At 52.4% G+C, this 23,705-nt stretch overlaps 1 protein-coding gene across 4 annotated transcripts in view; it reads right to left on the bottom strand.

Annotated features, from left to right (window-relative positions):
- The window catches only part of LOC147121689 (roquin-1-like), a 414,634-nt gene that overhangs the window by 299,174 nt on the left and 91,755 nt on the right, over positions 1–23,705 (bottom strand). For 3 of the 4 annotated variants that reach the window (XM_085982134.1, XM_085982136.1, XM_085982137.1), the window contains exon 1: positions 10,556–10,616. The exons of the other annotated variant lie outside the window; for it this stretch is intronic. The gene's annotated coding sequence lies outside the window, so the exon portion shown is untranslated. Of the gene's footprint in view, positions 1–10,555; positions 10,617–23,705 lie in introns of those variants that run through there. 4 annotated transcript variants of the gene reach the window in all.

Below are 23,705 nucleotides of genomic sequence, written 5' to 3'. Positions count from 1 at the left end.
CCAACAGTTAACCCGACCGTCGGGTTAGTATAACCCGGCTCCAACAGTTAACCTGACCGTCGGGTTAGTATAACCCGGCTCCAACAGTTAACCTGATCGTCGGGTTAGTACAACCCGGCTCCAACAGTTAACCTGATCGTCGGGTTAGTACAGCCCGGCTCCAACAGTTAACCTGATCGTCGGGTTAGTACAACCCGGCTCCAACAGTTAACCTGATCGTCGGGTTAGTACAACCCGGCTCCAACAATGAACCCGACCGTCGGGTTAGTATAACCCGGCTCCAACAGTTAACCTGATCGTCGGGTTAGTACAACCCGGCTCCAACAATGAACCTGACCGTCGGGTTAGTATAACCCGGCTCCAACAGTTAACCCGATCGTCGGGTTAGTACAACCCGGCTCCAACAGTGAACCTGATCGTCGGGTTAGTACAACCCGGCTCCAACAGTTAACCTGACCGTCGGGTTAGTACAACCCGGCTCCAACAGTTAACCCGATCGTCGGGTTAGTACAACCCGGCTCCAACAGTGAACCTGATCGTCGGGTTAGTACAACCCGGCTCCAACAGTTAACCTGACCGTCGGGTTAGTACAACCCGGCTCCAACAGTTAACCCGACCGTCGGGTTAGTACAACCCGGCTCCAACAGTTAACCTGATCGTCGGGTTAGTATAACCCGGCTCCAACAATGAACCCGACCGTCGGGTTAGTATAACCCGGCTCCAACAGTTAACCTGATCGTCGGGTTAGTATAACCCAGCTCCAACAGTTAACCTGATCGTCGGGTTAGTATAACCCGGCTCCAACAGTTAACCTGATCGTCGGGTTAGTACAACCCGGCTCCAACAGTTAACCTGACCGTCGGGTTAGTATAACCCGGCTCCAACAGTTAACCTGATCGTCGGGTTAGTATAACCCGGCTCCAACAATGAACCCGACCGTCGGGTTAGTATAACCCGGCTCCAACAGTTAACCTGATCGTCGGGTTAGTATAACCCGGCTCCAACAGTTAACCTGATCGTCGGGTTAGTATAACCCGGCTCCAACAGTTAACCTGATCGTCGGGTTAGTATAACCCGGCTCCAACAGTTAACCTGATCGTCGGGTTAGTATAACCCGGCTCCAACAGTTAACCTGATCGTCGGGTTAGTATAACCCGGCTCCAACAGTTAACCTGATCGTCGGGTTAGTACAACCCGGCTCCAACAGTTAACCTGATCGTCGGGTTAGTACAACCCGGCTCCAACAGTTAACCCAACCAAGGGAAACTTCTCAGCGGAGAACACGTGGGATGCCCACCACGTTTCCACAGCTGGGGAAAATTCTACATCGGCAGGCCACAGTGTACAGGCTAAACGCCTACAGATATGTTTACAGATAAAATACACAGATGCAGAAATACAGATACTAAAATTCTTGTACGTCATTTATTAAAAGGTATAAACAACAGCAGCCCCAATACTATCTCTTTTGCTTTCATATGGTGGTAGCAAAGCAAATCAAATGTCAATATCCAAGTCAGGTATCCAGGCCAAAGCTGGAACAGCGTGGATATCTTGTAGGCTGCCTGTGAATTTCCTCTGAGGGCAGTGCTCAATGATGTGCTCCAGGGTCTGATCAGGAGCTCCACAGTCACATAATGAGAATCTTCCATCTATGGCGAAGGTGGCAGCATCTAACATGACCGGTTCTGAGGCGGTTGATGGTTGTCCACTGTTTGCGAGGAAGGTTTGATCCTTCGGGTTGTACTGTTGGGTCCTCAGAAGGAATCCATTCCGTATGTCACAGTTTTTCCAAGCATTTCGCCATCGGTCATCAAGGCTGAGGGGAGATTGCTGAAGAGCTTCAGTGACGGTCCAAAATGGCCTTCTAGTTTTGAGACAGGTTGGTGGTAGGTTGTTCAAGTCGGCCTGGATCGGCATGTCTTTGCTGGTGTAGCGGTTGTATTCTCTGGAGATTGCATATTTGCGGCGTAGGTGTGGTGGTGTGATATTTGCAAACACGGGCAGCCAAGGTGTTGGTGTCGATAATACTCCCCCATGGGCTCCACTGGCTTCTACTCTGATAGCTCTCCATGAACCACCACCCTTTGTTCTCTATTCCTCAGCCACTCATCAGTTAATTTAATCTCCTAGACTGTGTCCTTATCTCCAATCTCAACGCTTACAATATACCGGTTTCCCTGATGCCGGGTTATTTTTATCAGTTTGATGCCTGCTTCTTGATGAATACCTTGCCCTACTGCCCTTCCAACCACTGCCCCACTGCCCTTCCAACCACTGCCCCACTGCCCTTCCAACCACTGTCCTACTGCCTTTCCAAACACTGCCCTTCCAACCACTGCCCCACTGCCCTTCCAACCACTGCCCCACTGCCCTTCCAACCACTGCCCCACTGCCCTTCCAACCACTGTCCTACTGCCTTTCCAAACACTGCCCTTCCAACCACTGCCCCACTGCCCTTCCAACCACTGCCCCACTGCCCTTCCAACCACTGCCCCACTGCCCTTCCAACCACTGTCCTACTGCCTTTCCAAACACTGCCCTTCCAACCACTGCCCCACTGCCCTTCCAACCACTGCCCCACTGCCCTTCCAACCACTGCCCCACTGCCCTTCCAACCACTGCCCCACTGCCCTTCCAACCACTGCCCCTCCAACCACTGCCCCACTGCCTTTCCAAACACTGCCCTTCCAACCACTGCCCCACTGCCCTTCCAACCACTGTCCTACTGCCTTTCCAAACACTGCCCTTCCAACCACTGCCCCACTGCCCTTCCAACCACTGCCCCACTGCCCTTCCAACCACTGTCCTACTGCCTTTCCAAACACTGCCCTTCCAACCACTGCCCCACTGCCCTTCCAACCACTGCCCCACTGCCCTTCCAACCACTGCCCCACTGCCCTTCCAACCACTGCCCCACTGCCCTTCCAACCACTGTCCTACTGCCTTTCCAAACACTGCCCTTCCAACCACTGCCCCACTGCCCTTCCAACCACTGCCCCACTGCCCTTCCAACCACTGTCCTACTGCCTTTCCAAACACTGCCCTTCCAACCACTGCCCCACTGCCCTTCCAACCACTGTCCTACTGCCCTTCCAACCACTGCCCCACTGCCCTTCGCCCCACTGCCCTTCCAACCACTGTCCTACTGCCTTTCAAAACACTGCCCTTCCAACCACTGCCCCACTGCCCTTCCAACCACTGCCTCACTGACCTTCCAACCACTGTCCTACTTCCTTTCCAAACACTGCCCTTCCAACCACTGCCCCACTGCCCTTCCAACCACTGCCCCACTGCCCTTCCAACCACTGTCCTGCTGCCCTTCCAAACACTGCCCTTCCAACCACTGCCCACTGCCCTTCCAAACACTGCCCCACTGCCCTTCCAACCACTGTCCTACTGCCCTTCCAAACACTGCCCTTCCAACCACTGCCCCACTGCCCTTCCAACCACTGTCCTACTGCCCTTCCAACCACTGCCCCACTGCCCTTCCAACCACTGCCCCACTGCCCTTCCAACCACTGTCCTACTGCCCTTCCAAACACTGCCCTTCCAACCACTGCCCCACTGCCCTTCCAACCACTGCCCTTCCAACCACTGCCCCACTGCCCTTCCAACCACTGCCCCACTGCCCTTCCAACCACTCCCCACTGCCCTTCCACCACTGCCCCACTGCCCTTCCAACCACTGCCCTTCCAATCACTGTCCTACTGCCCTTCCAAACACTGCCCCACTGCCCTTCCAACCACTGCCCCACTGCCCTTCCAACCACTGCCCCACTGCCCTTCCAACCACTGCCCCACTGCCCTTCCAACCACTGCCCCACTGCCCTTCCACCACTGCCCCACTGCCCTTCCAACCACTCCCCACTGCCCTTCCACCACTGCCCCACTGCCCTTCCAACCACTGCCCTTCCAATCACTGTCCTACTGCCCTTCCAAACACTGCCCCACTGCCCTTCCAATCACTGTCCTACTGCCCTTCCAAACACTGCCCCACTGCCCTTCCAAACACTGCCCTTCCAACCACTGCCCCACTGCCCTTCCAACCACTGCCCTTCCAACCACTGCCCCACTGCCCTTCCAACCACTGCCCCACTGCCCTTCCAACCACTCCCCACTGCCCTTCCACCACTGCCCCACTGCCCTTCCAACCACTGCCCTTCCAATCACTGTCCTACTGCCCTTCCAAACACTGCCCCACTGCCCTTCCAACCACTGCCCCACTGCCCTTCCAACCACTGCCCCACTGCCCTTCCAACCACTGCCTCACTGCCCTTCCAACCACTGTCCTACTGCCCTTCCAACCACTGCCCCGCTGCCCTTGAACACAGCCCCAGTGCCCTTCTAACCACTATCCTTTCAGCCACTGTCCTACTGCCCTTCCAATCATGGCTCTACTGCCCTTCCAACCACTGACCCTCCAACCACTGCCCTACTGCTCTTCGACACGGCCCCACTGCCCTTCCAACCACTGCCCCAGTGCCCTTCCAACCACTGCCTCACCAACTACTGCCCCACTGCCCTTCAACACGGCCCACTGCCCTTCCAACCACAGCCCCACTGCCCTTCAACACGGCCCACTGCCCTTCCAACCACTGCCCCACTGCCCTTCCAACCACTGACCCTCCAACCACTGCCCTACTGCTCTTCGACACGGCCCCACTGCCCTTCCAACCACTGCCTCACCAACTACTGCCCCACTGCCCTTCAACACGGCCCACTGCCTTTCCAACCGCTGCCCCACCAACACGGCCCCACTCCGCTTCCAACCACTGCCTCTCCACCCACTGCCCTTCCAACGGCCCTCCTGCCCTTCCAACCACTGCCCTACTGCCCTTTCAGCCACTGTCCTACTGCCCTTCCAATCATGGCTCTACTGCCCTTCCAACCACTGACCCTCCAACCACTGCCCTTCCAACCACGGCCGTACTAACCACTGTCCTACTGCCATTCCAATGATATGGATGTACCACTGGGGATCTGCTTTCCCATATTATGGACCTCCAGAACTCTGCTCTTCAACACTGATGAACCACTTGTCATTACCCCGGACACCTGCAAGACCTCTCATGGACTGTGGGACCATGCACTTTCAAACAAGTCACCATTAGCAAAGCTATTTTCACGGCTATCCAGTTTTCCCTTAAGTCACTGTTTGTGTTCCAGTCGATGGCTCAGCTTCTGACACTTTTTTCCAATTTACTCAGGGGGATCCCCAGGACTGCTCTCTTTTCTGTATTGCCTCTGCAGAGCAATCAACTGCTCTACACTCATCAGCTAACCCCTCTCCACCCTTCTGCTGCCATTTAATTTTCTTCAGATCACACACCCTCAGTGCAGACAATCCCCAGTCTCCGTGGAGTGCAGCAGCTGAATCACTATCATTTCATCTACTCCAACCTTTTATCTTTGAAGGCTCCACCCTCGGTCCTTCTTCATCTGTCCACATTCAAGGCCTCACTAGCTGCTCTGGTCTCAAATGTAGCTCCTCTACCTTATCCATTGTGAAGGCTACTTCGGAGAAGCTTGGCTTCCTTCTTCTTCCCTCTCAACAACTCCCTAAACCCTCTAAAAAGGCAAATTCTGTCCAAGACTTGAATATCTGGGCCAGTTCTTCTATCGCCTCTCCTGGATTGGTCCAAGGGGAAGCTTCTCGTCTGATAAGTCATTCGCTCTTGCACCTATAGCCTCAAACCTCACTCTCTCGGTCATCCTTTCTTGCTCCTGTTAGTGACAGCGCTCCACTGAACCTCCTGCCCGTATTCCTCCTAAACTGCAACGACAGTGTCCCGCTTGCTTTCTCTCCCCATTGCATCCTGCAATGTTGAAACCAAGACACATTGCACCATCTTCTACTTGAACTCATTCCTTCCTGGGTGCTCAAATCTATGGAACTTTTCACCACCGTCAGTCTCTCCTCCCGCTTGCAATCTTCCGGCTTTTTAGACCTTAAGCTTGGGGTCACCAAACACTAGTTTCAAAATGATCGTGTCTTCTCTTTTGCTCGTTTCAACTTTGGCAGTGGCCAGCCACTGCTGGCTTGGCCCTTCATGTGGATTTCTTAGGTAAAATTAAATGATACTTGCATGGTCTGGGAGGCTGAGCCTGTGTGAATGCAACTGATTTACACGAAATGTGTGGCCTCAACACATTTCTTCATGGGCATGAGCTCATGGAATTAAAACTGCCCACAATTGGGTACTAAATTAGGCAGAGATTGGGTGCTGTTGAAAATGTCAGTGTCTGACTGCTGTGGTCTTTGAGTGATACATCTGTTGAACTTTACGCTGCAGCTGACCAGCGCTGGAACCTGACCTGTATACTTACACTTGAAAGAAATAACTTGCGCTTTTCACGACCAATTTGCGCACAGCAAGCTCCCACAAACAGATCATCTGTTTCAGTGATGTTGGTTGAGGGATACACACTGACATGGACACCGGGAGAGCTCTCCTGCTCTTCAAATAATGACATGGGATCTTTTACACCCAACTGAGAGGGCAGACAGGGCCTCGGTTCATCCGAAAGACAGCACATCCGAGAGCGCAGCAATCCCTCAGCACTGCACTGGAGTGTCAGCCTAGATTATGTGCCTAAATCTCTGGAGTGGGACTTGAACCCACAACCTTCTGACTCAGAGGCCAGAGTGCTACCACCGAGCCACGGCTGCCTCAAATGAGAAAATGTTCCGATCCCAAACACTAACACTGCCCAAATTTCAACCTTTATTATCTATATATATATATATATATATAATAAAAGAGGGCTGTGCGGCCTGTCTTGACTGTATGGTCACCTCTTGGTCAGAATTAGTTGTAAATCTGCTGGTCTGATCGAAACAATTTAGTGAATGAGTGCTGGAAAATGGAACAAAACAATACAGCTAATCATTTAAAAGTCCACAGACCAGGGTACAAGGAGGGGCCCAAATACTTCTCATATAACTTGCAAGGACAATGAATTAGAGGTTAGAAATTCACTACATTTAAAAATGAAGTTCACTGTCCCTTAAGCTATTCAGCTCCAGTCTCACAGTGAAATCAACCCAGCAGTCCTTCTCATACACAGACCTTTCAACACAATATAAAGCAATGGTGTGGAGATGCCGGAGTTGGACTGGGGTGGACAAATGTAAGAAGTCACACAACACCAGGTTATAGTCCAACAGCTTTATTTGAAATCACAAGCTTTCGGAGCTCCTGACGAAGGAGCAGCGCTCCGAAAGCTTGTGATTTCAAATAAAGCTGTTGGACTATAACCTGGTGTTGTGTGACTTCTTACATATATAAAGCAAAACACAGGACCGACCACAGCCTCTACGCACCAACACAGAGCGACACACTGACACAGGACCGAGCGCAGTGCGACAAACTGACACAGGACCGAGCGCAGCGCGACACACTGACACAGGACCCAGCGCAGCGCGACACACTGACACAGGACCCAGCGCAGCGCGACACACTGACACAGGACCGAGCGCAGTGCGACACACTGACACAGGACCCAGCACAGTGCGACACACACTGACACAGGACCGAGCACAGTGCGACACACTGACACAGGACCCAGCACAGTGCGACACACTGACACAGGACCGAGCACAGTGCGACACACTGACACAGGACCGAGCACAGTGCGACACACACTGACACAGGACCGAGCACAGTGCGACACACTGACACAGGACCGAGCACAGTGCGACACACTGACACAGGACCCAGCACAGTGCGACACACTGACACAGGACCGAGCACAGTGCGACACACTGACACAGGACCGAGCACAGTGCGACACACACTGACACAGGACCGAGCACAGTGCGACACACTGACACAGGACCCAGCACAGTGCGACACACTGACACAGGACCCAGCACAGTGCGACACACTGACACAGGACCCAGCACAGTGCGACACACTGACACAGGACCCAGCACAGTGCGACACACTGACACAGGACCCAGCACAGTGCGACACACTGACACAGGACCCAGCACAGTGCGACACACTGACACAGGACCCAGCACAGTGCGACACACTGACACAGGACCCAGCACAGTGCGACACACTGACACAGGACCCAGCACAGTGCGACACACTGACACAGGACCCAGCACAGTGCGACACACTGACACAGGACCCAGCACAGTGCGACACACTGACACAGGACCGAGAACAGCCTCCACACACTGACACAGGACCGAGAACAGCCTCCACACACTGACACAGGACCGAGAACAGCCTCCACACACTGACACAGGACCGAGAACAGCCTCCACACACTGACACAGGACCGAGAACAGCCTCCACACACTGACACAGGACCGAGAACAGCCTCCACACACTGACACAGGACCGAGAACAGCCTCCACACACTGACACAGGACCGAGAACAGCCTCCACACACTGACACAGGGCCCAGCACAGTGCGACACACACTGACACAGGACCGAGAACAGCCTCCACACACTGACACAGGACCCAGCACAGTGCGACACACTGACACAGGACCGAGCACAGTGCGACACACTGACACAGGACCGAGCACAGTGCGACACACTGACACAGGACCGAGCACAGTGCGACACACTGACACAGGACCCAGCACAGTGCGACACACTGACACAGGACCCAGCACAGTGCGACACACTGACACAGGACCGAGAACAGCCTCCACACACTGACACAGGACCGAGCACAGTGCGACACACTGACACAGGACCGAGCACAGTGCGACACACTGACACAGGACCCAGCACAGTGCGACACACTGACACAGGACCGAGAACAGCCTCCACACACTGACACAGGACCGAGCACAGTGCGACACACTGACACAGGACCGAGCACAGTGCGACACACTGACACAGGACCGAGCACAGTGTGACACACTGACACAGGACCCAGCACAGTGCGACACACTGACTCAGGACCCAGCACAGTGCGACACACTGACTCAGGACCGAGCACAGTGCGACACACACTGACACAGGACCTAGCACAGTGCGACACACTGACACAGGACCAAGAACAGCCTCCACACACTGACACAGGACCGAGCACAGTGCGACACACTGACACAGGACCGAGCACAGTGCGACACACTGACACAGGACCGAGAACAGTCTCCACACACTGACACAGGACCGAGCACAGTGCGACACACTGACACAGGACCGAGCACAGTGCGACACACTGACACAGGACCCAGCACAGTGCAACACACTGACACAGGACCCACCACAGTGCGACACACTGACACAGGACCCAGCACAGTGCGACACACTGACTCAGGACCGAGCACAGTGCGACACACACTGACACAGGACCCAGCACAGTGCGACACACTGACACAGGACCGAGAACAGCCTCCACACACTGACACAGGACCGAGCACAGTGCGACACACTGACACAGGACCGAGCACAGTGCGACACACTGACACAGGACCGAGCACAGCCTCCACACACTGACACAGGACCGAGCACAGTGCGACACACTGACACAGGACCGAGCACAGTGCGACACACTGACACAGGACCCAGCACAGTGCGACACACTGACACAGGACCCAGCACAGTGCGACACACTGACACAGGACCCAGCACAGCCTCCACACACTGACACAGGACCAAGAACAGCCACTAAGACTCACAAATAAAGATACAAGGCCAAATATAGATCGACACACACCCACGGAGCAATGAAATGCTGCGGTGTGGTTGAACTGATGGTGCTGTCATTGCAGTAACAACACCATGGCTGTACACATCAATCCAATCAATGCTTTGTGCATGGCCTGGTACTTCAATCTTGGTTGAGTAAAGGGAGAGTCACTGCTGCTACCAGCAGTACTTCCACACACACACGGGCAGGAGAGTGGCACTGAGCATTCACCGGCCCCGTTCACAAAGGGTGTTCTGTCTGAAGCTCCTGGCCTATATGTCACAATCAGTGACCTTTCATCTTCCCTCGATCCCCGCCCCCACCCAACTCCCCTCCGCCCCCCCCATACACAGGCCGGCTGCCACGTTAACCCTTCTCCAGCTGCAGCAACCACTGAGTACCACGTCCTCGGGAGTTTAGAGGGAAATGCTGCTGACCTGCGGTTATAGCAGTGCCGAGCGACAGGCCGAAGCCCCTGGAGAGGCAGCTCCGTGTAACGGGGGCAGCACACTGGAATCGGCAGCTCGCTGAAGTCCCCTGCTCTTTGTCTTCGCAGGCTGCTCCATTCCACCAGCCCTCCGAGGGTTAATCCAGTCTGCCTCTGCTTATCACCCACTCCCCTCCCCCCCATCCCCCCCCCCCCACACACCCGCCGATCGCCCCCGCCGCTCCGAATAGCGAAAAGCAACACAACAGGGAGGAACTCCTCAGCCTCTCTACAAGGGCCGAGCCGGTCGCAGCCGGCCGAGAGAGCAGCACGCATCCATTCACACATAACCACAGGCATTGCTGCCTCCTGTTCTCAACAACAGCCGCAGTGCTGCACAGGAAGCTGCTGTAATGTACAGAAGGATATTTTTAAACTCTTCCTTGTAGAGAGAAGCCTACCTTGTTTAAGGCTTTTCTTCATTTCCCCTCACTCCTGCGGTTTTCCACCGTCGCACCCCTGACCCCCACCTCCCCCCCTATTGTTTGAGGGACCACCTCCCCCCCCCCACCCCCTCCCTTCGGTTCAGGAAACAGCTGCCTGAGCAGCAGTCCCTGAACTCGCGCACACACAGCCACTGCCAGATGAATCAGGCACTTGCCTAGTCAGCCAGGCTGTCCGCCCAACTAAATAGGCCCCGACTAAAGCCCGCCCACTTAACCTTCGGTCTGCCAGAGACCAGCCACTGAGCAGCTGCAGTAATGGGCTGCTTGGGCACTCCGAGTGGAACATGTACACCCTGTGTGCTCCAACCAGGGGATCTGTACCTTCACTGCTTACTGTTACTGGACTAATAATCCGGAGTTCACATCCCACCACCACAGTTTGAGCATCTAAATTCAGTTTATAAAATCTGGAATTAAGAAGATTGTCACAGTAAAAGTGACCGTGAAGTTGTTACATTATCGTAGAAAACCCAACTGGTTCAATATGTGTCGGTGCAGGCTCGATGGGCCGAAATGGCCTCTATCTGCACTGTGGGGTTTCTGTGATTCTGTGAATAATGTCCTTCAGGGAAGGAAACCTGCCGTCCTTACCCGGTCTGGGGCTATACGTGACACCAGTCCCACACCAACGTGGTTGACTCTTAACTGCCCTCTGACATGGCCTAGCAAGACACTCTGCTGTATTAAAACTCTACCAGAGGTTCAAGAAGATGGATCACCACCACCACTTTCTCGGGGAAACTAGGGATAGACAATAAATACCGGCCTTGCCATCAACGCCCACATCCCGAGGACAAATTGAAATATGAACTGGTGCCGAATTTCTCTGGTTTCTCACTGGATTCACATTCTGGTCACTTGGAAAATACAGCTTTGTGGTTGTTCCTAGTTTCTTTTCTCCTCAATGTTGTCAGCCGCCCCCACTCCACCTAACCCGTCTGCTGGGGTGTGCTTCTATGGGCACCAGCAGCCCTGTGGTACCTAGCACCCCATTGGCCAATTTTTAAGCGGGTCTGCAGCTATTCAACCTGAGAGAGCATCACAGCCAAGCCCTGCCCCCACCTGATGACCACACACCTGCACTGAAAGGTGATCAGGAGCAGGTACCCCGAGATGTTCCCCTCCCTAACCCAGGACATAGAAACCAAAAGTAGTGCTCCACACGAATGCCCCTCAGCGACCACTCCCACCGCCCCCCCACCCCCAGTGAGATCAGCTGACTCCACACATTGAACTGGAGACCATGCTAGTCTGTAAGGTTCAGAGGTAGAAAATGTGATGTGAAAACATTTCCCTTTCCTTTGGAGAACTCTCGGGAGAATTCAGGTTCTAGTTCACAACAGAAACCCCGAGTTCATGCCAGCTTGCAAATTAAACACGGGACGAGAATATTGTGTCTCCCTATATCTTGCCTGGGGAAACTTTCCCTGATCCCCAGTGAGTAGTTACTGAGCATCCTTGATACCCAAAGCCTTCCTTCAGGAACATCACCCGAGTTACGTTCGGCCTGGCATCTTTGGATCAGAGGAGCCAAATCTCAAACAATAACAAGTTAATTTAAAGCAGACTGTGCGTGAGAAATGTTCGCAATAATCTGACAGATACAGTAAGAGGGACAAAGAAAGAAAGGCTTGCAGTTATATAGCGCCTTTCACAACCTCAGGGTATCCCAAAATGCTTTACAAGTCAACGAAGTACTTCACTGAAGCATAGTCTCTGTTGTAATATAGGAAACGCGGCAGACAATTTGCGCACAGCAAGCTCCCACAAACAGCAATGTGTTAATGACCAGATAATCTGTTTTAGTGATGTTGGCTGACGGATAAATGTTGGCCAGGACACTGGGGGGATCTCCCCTGCTCTTCTTCAAATAGTGCCATGGGATCTTTTACATCCACCGGAGAGGGCAGACGGGGGCTCGGTTTAACGTCTCATCTGAAAGACGGCACCTCCGACAGTGCAGTGCTCCCTCAGTATTGCACTGGAGTGTCAGCCTGGATTTAGTGCTCAAGTCTCTGGAGTGGGGCTTGTACCCACAGCCTTCTGACTAAGGTGAGAGTGCTACCCACTGAGCCACCGCTGACACCGTAGGAGAGTAGAGATGGACAATAAATACGGCCTTGCCTGTGTCATCCACATCCCAAGAACAAGTATAAATAGTATTGATCCCTGTTCATTGTATTGCTCCCTGTGTACATACTCCTGTGCTGTTCCTACACTGACTGAGGATGCTCACTAAACCCTTACCTTCTGAACAAAGTGATTCCTCGGTTCTGTAATTTTTGCTGACAGAGGAACAGCTGGGTGGAGCTAATCCTGCAAATTCCCACTGAACAGCAGTTACTGCATCTCTGCTGCTCCTCCCAGCTTGCAATCTAATGTAAAATGGAGCTTACATAGCAGTGCAAGAAAGAGCTGTCGTTGCCTTTTATTCAAGTCTAAAAACAGGTTCAGCTGGTGAAGTTCCAAAATGTGCTCATTCTCCAGTTATCCGCGTTCTTATTTCAACTTTGCACGGTGACTCATAATTAATCCCTAGGTAAATGAGGTACACATGCCCGTAGGACTGATGCTACAGGGCCTCGTTCCAATCTTCGTCAATGCGCCAACTGAACTTTTTACCCCATGTAACCCCTCTTGGTGCATGTTAGCAGTCACCTCAGGGCCTAACATTCAACACCTTTATCACCTCATCCTCACTTAACGTATCACTGTGCCTGCTACTTGTATCCTCAACATCAGCATGCCAAAGAAGAGGGCTCTCTCTGAAGTCATACCAGTGGCAACACACCATCCTAACCCCAAAACAGGAAGGCTGCAAAAGGAAGACACCACTTCACAGGTATCAACAACAGTGCTAAAACCTCACTCATATTCCCATCATCACTGGCCAGTGACCGGATACGGTCATAACGTACAGTAAGGTGTCACACTATATCGCACAACAGAGTACTGTCACACTGTCACACAATAAGACACTGTCACACAACAGGGTACTGTCGCACTGTGTCACACGACAGGGTACTGTCACATGTGTCACATAACAGGGTACTGTCACACTGTGTCACACAACATCGTACGGTCACACAGTCACAAGACAAGGTACTGTTACACTGTCACAAGACAGGGTACTGTCACAAGATGGTACTTTCACACTATCACACGACAGGGTACTGTCACACGACATTGTACTGTCACACAGTCACACGACGGTACTGTCACATTGTGTCACACGACAGGGTACTGTCACACTGTGTCACACGACAGGGTACTGTCACACTGTGTCACACGACATTGTACTGTCACACTGTGTCATACGACATTGTACTGTCACACTGTGTCACACAATAGGATACTAACACACAACAGGGTACCGTCAAACTGTGTCACACAACAGGGTACTGTCGCACTGTGTCACACGACAGGGTACTGTAAGTGTCACACAACAGGGTACTGTCACACTGAACAGGGTACTGCCGCACTGTCTCACAACAGGGTACTGTCACACTGCGTCACACGACAGGGTACTGTCACACTGTGTCACACGACAGGGTACTGTCACACTGTGTCACACGACAGGGTACTGTCACACGACAGGGTATTGTCACACTGTGTCACACGACAGGGTACTGTCACACTGTCACACGACAGGGTACTGTCACACGACAGGGTACTGTCACACGACAGGGTACTGTCACACTGTCACACGAAAGGGTACTGTCACACTGTCACACGACAGGGTACTGTCACACTGTGTCACACGACAGGGTACTGTCACACTGTGTCACACAACATGGTACTCTCACTGTCACAAGACAAGGCACTGTCACACTGTCTCACACAACAGTGTACTGTCACACTGCATCACACAACAGGTTACTGTAACACTGTGTCACATGATATGGTACTGTCACATATGTCACACGACAGGGTACTGTCACACGACAGGGTACTGTCATACTGTGTCACACGACAGGGTACTGTCACACGACAGGGTACTGTCACACTGTGTCACACGACAGGGTACTGTCACACTGCGTCACACGACAGGGTAATGTCACACAGTCACACGACAGGGTAATGTCACACAGTCACACGACAGGGTAATGTCACACAGTCACACGACAGGGTACTGTCACACTGTCACACGACAGGGTACTGTCACACTGTCACACGACAGGGTACTGTCACACTGTCACACGACAGGGTACTGTCACACTGTCACACGACAGGGTACTGTCACACTGTCACACGACAGGGTACTGTCACACTGTCACACGACGGTACTGTCACACTGTCACACGACAGGGTACTGTCACACTGTCACACGACAGGGTACTGTCACACGACAGGGTACTGTCACGACAGAGTACTGTCACACGACAGAGTACTGTCACACGACAGGGTACTGTCACACTGTCACACGACAGGGTACTGTCACACTGTCACACGACAGGGTACTGTCACACTGTGTCACACGACAGGGTACTGTCACACTGTCACACGACAGGGTACTGTCACACTGTGTCACACGACGGTACTGTCACACGACAGGGTACTGTCACACGACAGGGTACTGTCACACGACAGGGTACTGTCACACGACAGGGTACTGTCACACTGTGTCACACGACAGGGTACTGTCACACTGTCACACGACAGGGTACTGTCACACTGTGTCACACAACATGGTACTCACTGTCACAAGACAAGGCACTGTCACACTGTCTCACACAACAGTGTACTGTCACACTGCATCACACAACAGGTTACTGCCACACTGTGTGACACAGCAGGGTACTGCCACACTGCGTCACACAACAGGGTACTGTAACACTGTGTCACATGATATGGTACTGTCACATGTGTCACACGACAGGGTACTGTCACACTGTCACACGACAGGGTACTGGCATACTGTGTCACACGACAGGGTACTGTCACACTGTCACACGACAGGGTACTGTCACACTGTGTCACACGACAGGGTACTGTCACACTGTGTCACACGACAGGGTAATGTCACACAGTCACACGACAGGGTAATATCACACAGTCACACGACAGGGTACTGTCACACTGTGTCACATGACTGGGTACTGTCACACTGTCACACGACTGGGTACTCACACTGTCACACGACAGGGTACTGTCACACGACAGGGTACTGTCACACTGTCACACGACAGGGTACTGTCACACGACAGGGTACTGTCACACTGTCACACGACAGGGTACTGTCACACTGTCACACGACAGGGTACTGTCACACGACAGGGTACTGTCACACTGTCACACGACAGGGTACTGTCACACGACAGGGTACTGTCACACGACAGGGTACTGTCATACTGTGTCACACGACAGGGTACTGTCACACTGTCACACGACAGGGTACTGTCACACTGGGTCACACGACAGGGTACTGTCACACTGTGTCACACGACAGGGTAATGTCACACAGTCACACGACAGGGTAATATCACACAGTCACATGACTGGGTACTGTCACACTGTCACACGACTGGGTACTGTCACACGACAGGGTACTGTCACACTGTCACACGACAGGGTACTGTCACACGACAGGGTACTGTCACACGACAGGGTACTGTCACACTGTCACACGACAGGGTACTGTCACACTGTCACACGACAGGGTACTGTCACACTGTCACACGACAGGGTACTGTCACACTGTCACACGACAGGGTACTGTCACACTGTCACATGACGGTACTGTCACATGACAGGGTACTGTCACACTGTGTCACACGACAGGGTACTGTCACACTGTCACACGACAGGGTACTGTCACACGACAGGCTACTGTCACACTGTCACACGATAGGGTATTGTCACACTGTCACACGATGGAATTGTCACACGACAGGGTACTGTCACACTGTGTCACACAATAGGATATTATCAATCAACAGGGCACCGTCTAACCGTGTCACACAACAGGGTACTGTCGCATGTGTCACACGACAGGGTACTGTCACGTCACACGACAGGGTACTGTCACATGTCACACGACAGGGTACTGTCACACGACAGGGTACCGACACACTGTCACACGACAGGGTACTGCCGCACTGTCACACACCAGGGTACAGTCACATGTGTCACACAACAGGGTACTGTCACATGTTTCACAACAGGGTACTGTCACATGTGTCACACGACAGGGTACTGTCACACTGTCACACAACAGGGTACTGCCGCACTGTGTCACACAACAGGGTACTGTCACGCTGTGTCACATGACAGGGTACTGTCACATGACAGGGTACTGTCACATGTGACCCACAACAGGGTACTGTCACGTGTCACACAACAGGGTACTGTCACAGTGTCACACAACATCGTACGGTCACACAGTCACGAGACAAGGTACTGTTACACTGTCACAAGATAGGGTACTGTCACAAGATGGTACTTTCACACCGTCACACGACAGGGTACTGTCACATTGTGTCACACGACACTGTACTGTCACACAACAGGGTATTGTCACACTGTGTCACACGACAGGGTACTGTCACACTGTGTCATGCGACATTGTACTGTCACACAATAGGATACTAACACACAACAGGGTACCATCAAACTGTGTCACACAACAGGGTACTGTCGCACTGTGTCACACGACAGGATACTGTCACACTGTCACACAACAGGGTACTGCCGCACTGTGTCACACAACAGGGTACTGTCACACTGTGTCACACGACAGGGTACTGTCACACTGTGTCACATGACAGGGTACTGTCACATGTGACCCACAACAGGGTAGTCACGTGTCACATGACAGGGTACTGTCATACTGTGTCACACAACATCGTACGGTCACACAGTCACGAGACAAGGTACTGTTACACTGTCACAAGACAGGGTACAGTCACAAGATGGTACTATCACACTGTCACACGACAGGGTACTGTCACATTGTGTCACACGACATTGTACTGTCACACAACAGGGTATTGTCACACTGTGTCACACAACAGGGTACAGTCACACTGTGTCATACGACATTGTACTGTCACACAATAGGATACTAACACACAACAGGGTACCATCAAACTGTGTCACACAACAGGGTACTGTCACAATGTGTCACACGACAGGATACTGTCACACGACAGGGTACTGTCACAGTGACACACAACAGGGTACTGTCGCACTGTCACACACAACAGGGTACTGCCGCACTCTCACACAACAGGGTACTGTCACACTGCATCACACGATATGGTACTGTTACATGTGTCACACGACAGGCTACTGTCACACTGTCACACGACAGGCTACTGTCACACTGTCACACGACAGGGTACTGTCACACTGTCGCACACAACAGGGTACTGCCGCACTGCGTCACACAACAGGGTACTGTCATACTTTGTCACAGGAGATGGTACTGTCACATGTGTCACACGACAGGGTACTGTCACACTTTCACACGACAGGGTACTGTCACACGACAGGGTACTGTCACACGACAGGGTACTGTCACACTGTCACACAACAGGGTACTGTCACACTGTGTCACACGACAGGGTACAGTCACACAACAGGGTACTGTCACACTGTCACGCGACAGGGTACTGTCACTCTGTCACACGACAGGGTACTGTCACACTGTCACACGACAGGGTACTGTCACACTGTCACACGACAGGGTACTGTCACACGACAGGGTACTGTCACACTGTGTCACACGACAGGGTACTGTCACACTGTGTCACACGACAGGGTACTGTCACACTGTGTCACACGACAGGGTACTGTCACTGTCACAAGACAAGGCACTGTCACACTGTCTCACACAACAGGGTACTGTCACACTGCATCACACAACAGGTTACTGCCACACTGTGTGACACAGCAGGGTACTGCCACACTGCGTCACACAACAGGGTACTGTAACACTGTGTCACATGATATGGTACTGTCACGTGTCACACGACAGGGTACTGTCACACTGTCACACGACAGGGTACTGTCATACTGTGTCACATGACAGGGTACAGTCACATGACAGGGTACAGTCACACGACAGGGTACTGTCACACGACAGGGTACTGTCACACTGTGTCACACGACAGGGTACTGTCACACTGTGTCACACGACTGGGTACTGTCACACTATCACACGACAGGGTACTGTCACACTGTCACACGACAGGGTACTGTCACACTGTCACACGACAGGGTACTGTCACACTGTCACACGACAGGGTACTGTCACACTCTGTCACACGACAGGGTACTGTCACACGACAGGCTACTGTCACACTGTCACACGATAGGGTATTGTCACACTGTCACACGACGGTATTGTCACACGACAGGGTACTGTCACACGACAGGGTACTGTCACACTGTGTCACACAATAGGATATTATCAATCAACAGGGCACCGTCTAACTGTGTCACACAACAGGGTACTGTCACACAACAGGGTACTGCCACACTGTGTCACACAACAGGGTACTGTCACACTGTGTCACATGACAGGGTACTGTCACATGTGACCCACAATAGGGTATTGTCACATGTGTCACACAACAGGGTACTGTCATACTGTGTCACACAACATCGTACGGTGACACAGTCACGAGACAAGGTACTGTCACAAGATGGTACTTTCACACTGTCACACGACAGGGTACTGTCACATTGTGTCACACGACATTGTACTGTCACACTGTCACACGACAGGGTACTGTCACACGACAGGGTACTGTCACACTCTGTCACACGACAGGGTACTGTCACACTGTGTCACACAACATGGTACTCTCACTGTCACAAGACAAGGCACTGTCACACTGTCTCACACAACAGTGTACTGTCACACTGCATCACACAACAGGTTACTGCCACACTGACACACAGCAGGGTACTGCCACACTGCGTCACACAACAGGGAACTGTAACACTGTGTCACATGATATGGTACTGTCACATGTGTCACACGACAGGGTACTGTCACACTGTCACACGACAGGGTACTGTCATACTGTGTCACACGACAGGGCACTGTCACACGACAGGGTACTGTCACACTGTGTCACACGACAGGGTAATGTCACACTGTGTCACACGACAGGGTAATGTCACACAGTCACACAACAGGGTAATGTCACACAGTCACACGACAGGGTACTGTCACACTGTGTCACACGACTGGGTACTGTCACACGACTGGGTACTGTCACACTGTCAGACGACAGGGTACTGTCACACTGTCACACGACAGGGTACTGTCACACTGTCACACGACAGGGTACTGTCACACGACAGGGTACTGTCACACTGTGTCACACGACAGGGTACTGTCACACTGTGTCACACGACAGGGTACTGTCACACTGTGTCACACGACAGGGTACTGTCACTGTCACAAGACAAGGCACTGTCACACTGTCTCACACAACAGGGTACTGTCACACTGCATCACACAACAGGTTACTGCCACACTGTGTGACACAGCAGGGTACTGCCACACTGCGTCACACAACAGGGTACTGTAACACTGTGTCACATGATATGGTACTGTCACGTGTCACACGACAGGGTACTGTCACACTGTCACACGACAGGGTACTGTCATACTGTGTCACATGACAGGGTACAGTCACATGACAGGGTACAGTCACACGACAGGGTACTGTCACACGACAGGGTACTGTCACACTGTGTCACACGACAGGGTACTGTCACACTGTGTCACACGACTGGGTACTGTCACACTATCACACGACAGGGTACTGTCACACTGTCACACGACAGGGTACTGTCACACTGTCACACGACAGGGTACTGTCACACTGTCACACGACAGGGTACTGTCACACTGTCACACGACAGGGTACTGTCACACTGTCACACGACAGGGTACTGTCACACTCTGTCACACGACAGGGTACTGTCACACGACAGGCTACTGTCACACTGTCACACGATAGGGTATTGTCACACTGTCACACGACGGTATTGTCACACGACAGGGTACTGTCACACGACAGGGTACTGTCACACTGTGTCACACAATAGGATATTATCAATCAACAGGGCACCGTCTAACTGTGTCACACAACAGGGTACTGTCACACAACAGGGTACTGCCACACTGTGTCACACAACAGGGTACTGTCACACTGTGTCACATGACAGGGTACTGTCACATGTGACCCACAATAGGGTATTGTCACATGTGTCACACAACAGGGTACTGTCATACTGTGTCACACAACATCGTACGGTGACACAGTCACGAGACAAGGTACTGTCACAAGATGGTACTTTCACACTGTCACACGACAGGGTACTGTTACATTGTGTCACACGACATTGTACTGTCACACTGTCACACGACAGGGTACTGTCACACGACAGGGTACTGTCACACTCTGTCACACGACAGGGTACTGTCACACTGTGTCACACAACATGGTACTCTCACTGTCACAAGACAAGGCACTGTCACACTGTCTCACACAACAGTGTACTGTCACACTGCATCACACAACAGGTTACTGCCACACTGTGACACACAGCAGGGTACTGCCACACTGCGTCACACAACAGGGAACTGTAACACTGTGTCACATGATATGGTACTGTCACATGTGTCACACGACAGGGTACTGTCACACTGTCACACGACAGGGTACTGTCATACTGTGTCACACGACAGGGCACTGTCACACGACAGGGTACTGTCACACTGTGTCACACGACAGGGTAATGTCACACTGTGTCACACGACAGGGTAATGTCACACAGTCACACAACAGGGTAATGTCACACAGTCACACGACAGGGTACTGTCACACTGTGTCACACGACTGGGTACTGTCACACGACTGGGTACTGTCACACTGTCAGACGACAGGGTACTGTCACACTGTCACACGACAGGGTACTGTCACACTGTCACACGACAGGGTACTGTCACACGACAGGGTACTGTCACACTGTCACACGACAGGGTACTGTCACACGACAGGGTACTGTCACACTGTCACACGACAGGGTACTGTCACACTGTCACACGACAGGGTACTGTCACACTGTGTCACACGACAGGGTACTGTCACACTGCGTCACACGACAGGGTACTGTCACACGACAGGCTGTCACACTGTCACACGATAGGGTATTGTCACACTGTCACACGACGGTATTGTCACACGACAGGATATTATCAATCAACAGGGCACCGTCTAATCGTGTCACACAACAGGGTACTGTCGCATGTGTCACACGACAGGGTACTGTCACATGTCACACGACAGGATACTGTCACATGTCACACGATAGGATACTGTCACGTCACACGATAGGGTACTGTCACATGTCACACGACAGGGTACTGTCACACAACGGGGTACCGACACACTGTCACACGACAGGGTACTGCCGCAGTGTATCACACACCAGGGTACAGTCACATGTGTCACACAACAGGGTACTGTCACATGTGTCACAACAGGGTACTGTCACACTGTGTCACACAACAGGGTACTGTCACACTGTGTCACACAACAGGGTACTGTCACACTGTGTCACACGACAGGGTACTGTCACACTGTCACATGACAGGGTACTGTCACACTGTGTCACACGACAGGGTACTGTCACACGTCAAGGTACTGTCACACGACAGGGTACCGACACACTGTCACACAACAGGGTACTGTCATACTGCTTCACACAACAGGGTACTGTCACACTGTCTCACACAACAGGGTATGGTCACACTGTCTCACACGACAGGGTACGGTCACACTGTGTCACATGATATGGTACTGTCACACTGTGTCACATGATATGGTATTGTCACGTGTCCCACAACAGGGTACTGTTACATGTGTCACACGACAGGGTACTGTCACACTGTGTCACACGAAATTGCACTGTCACACTGTGTCACACGACATTGTACTGTCACACTGTGTCACATGACAGGGTACTGTCTCACTGTGTCACATGACAGGGTACTGTCACAGTGTCACACAACAGGGCACCGTCACACTGTTACACACAACACTGTACTGCCACACTGTCTCACACAACAGGGTACTGTCACACTGTGTCACATGATATGCTACTGTCACATGTCTCACACGACAGGGTACTGTCACATGTGTCACACGACATGGTACTGTCACACAATGGGATATTATCGCACAGCAGAGTACCGTCAAACTGTGTCACACAACAGGGTACTGTCAAACTGTGTCACATGATATGGTACTGTCACACGACAGGGTACTGCCGCACTGTCACACACCAGGGTACAGTCACATGTGTCACACACCAGGGTACAGTCACGTGTCACACAACAGGGTACTGTCACATGTGTCACACGACAGGGTACTGTCACATGTGTCACACGACAGTGTAGGGTCACACAGTCTCACACAACAGGGTACTGCCGCACTGTGTCACAAAACAGGGTACTGCCACACTGTGTCACACAATAGGGTACTGTCACACTGTGTCACACAACAGGGTACCGTCACACTGTGTCACACGACAGGGTACTGTCACACTACGTCACATGACAGGGTACCGTCACACTGTGTCACACGACAGGGTACTGTCACACGACAGGGTACGGTCACACTGTCACACGACAGGGTACTGTCACACGACAGGGTACTGTCACACTGTCACACGACAGGGTACTGTCACACTGTGTCACACGACAGGGTACTGTCACACGATAGGGTATTGTCACACTGTCACACGACGGTACTGTCACACGACAGGGTACTATCACACTGTCACATGACAGGGTACTGTCACACGACAGGGTACTGTCACACGACAGGGTACTGTCACACTGTGTCACACGACAGGGTACTGTCACACGACAAGGTACTGTCACACTGTGTCACACGACATGGTACTCTCACTGTCACAAGACAAGGCACTGTCACACTGTCTCACATAACAGGGTACTGTCACACTGCGTCACACAACAGGTTACTGCCACACTGCGTCACACAACAGGGTACTGTAACACTGTGTCACATGATATGGTACTGTCGCATGTGTCACACGACAGGGTACTGTCACACTG

The sequence above is a fragment of the Somniosus microcephalus genome, chromosome 3, assembly GCF_052327205.1.
Source record: "Somniosus microcephalus isolate GS21.2 chromosome 3, FLI_Smic_1.0, whole genome shotgun sequence".
Classification (NCBI taxonomy): domain Eukaryota; kingdom Metazoa; phylum Chordata; class Chondrichthyes; order Squaliformes; family Somniosidae; genus Somniosus; species Somniosus microcephalus.
The sequence above is the reverse complement of the archived record's forward strand: the minus strand, read 5'-3'. Positions and strand labels throughout refer to the sequence as shown.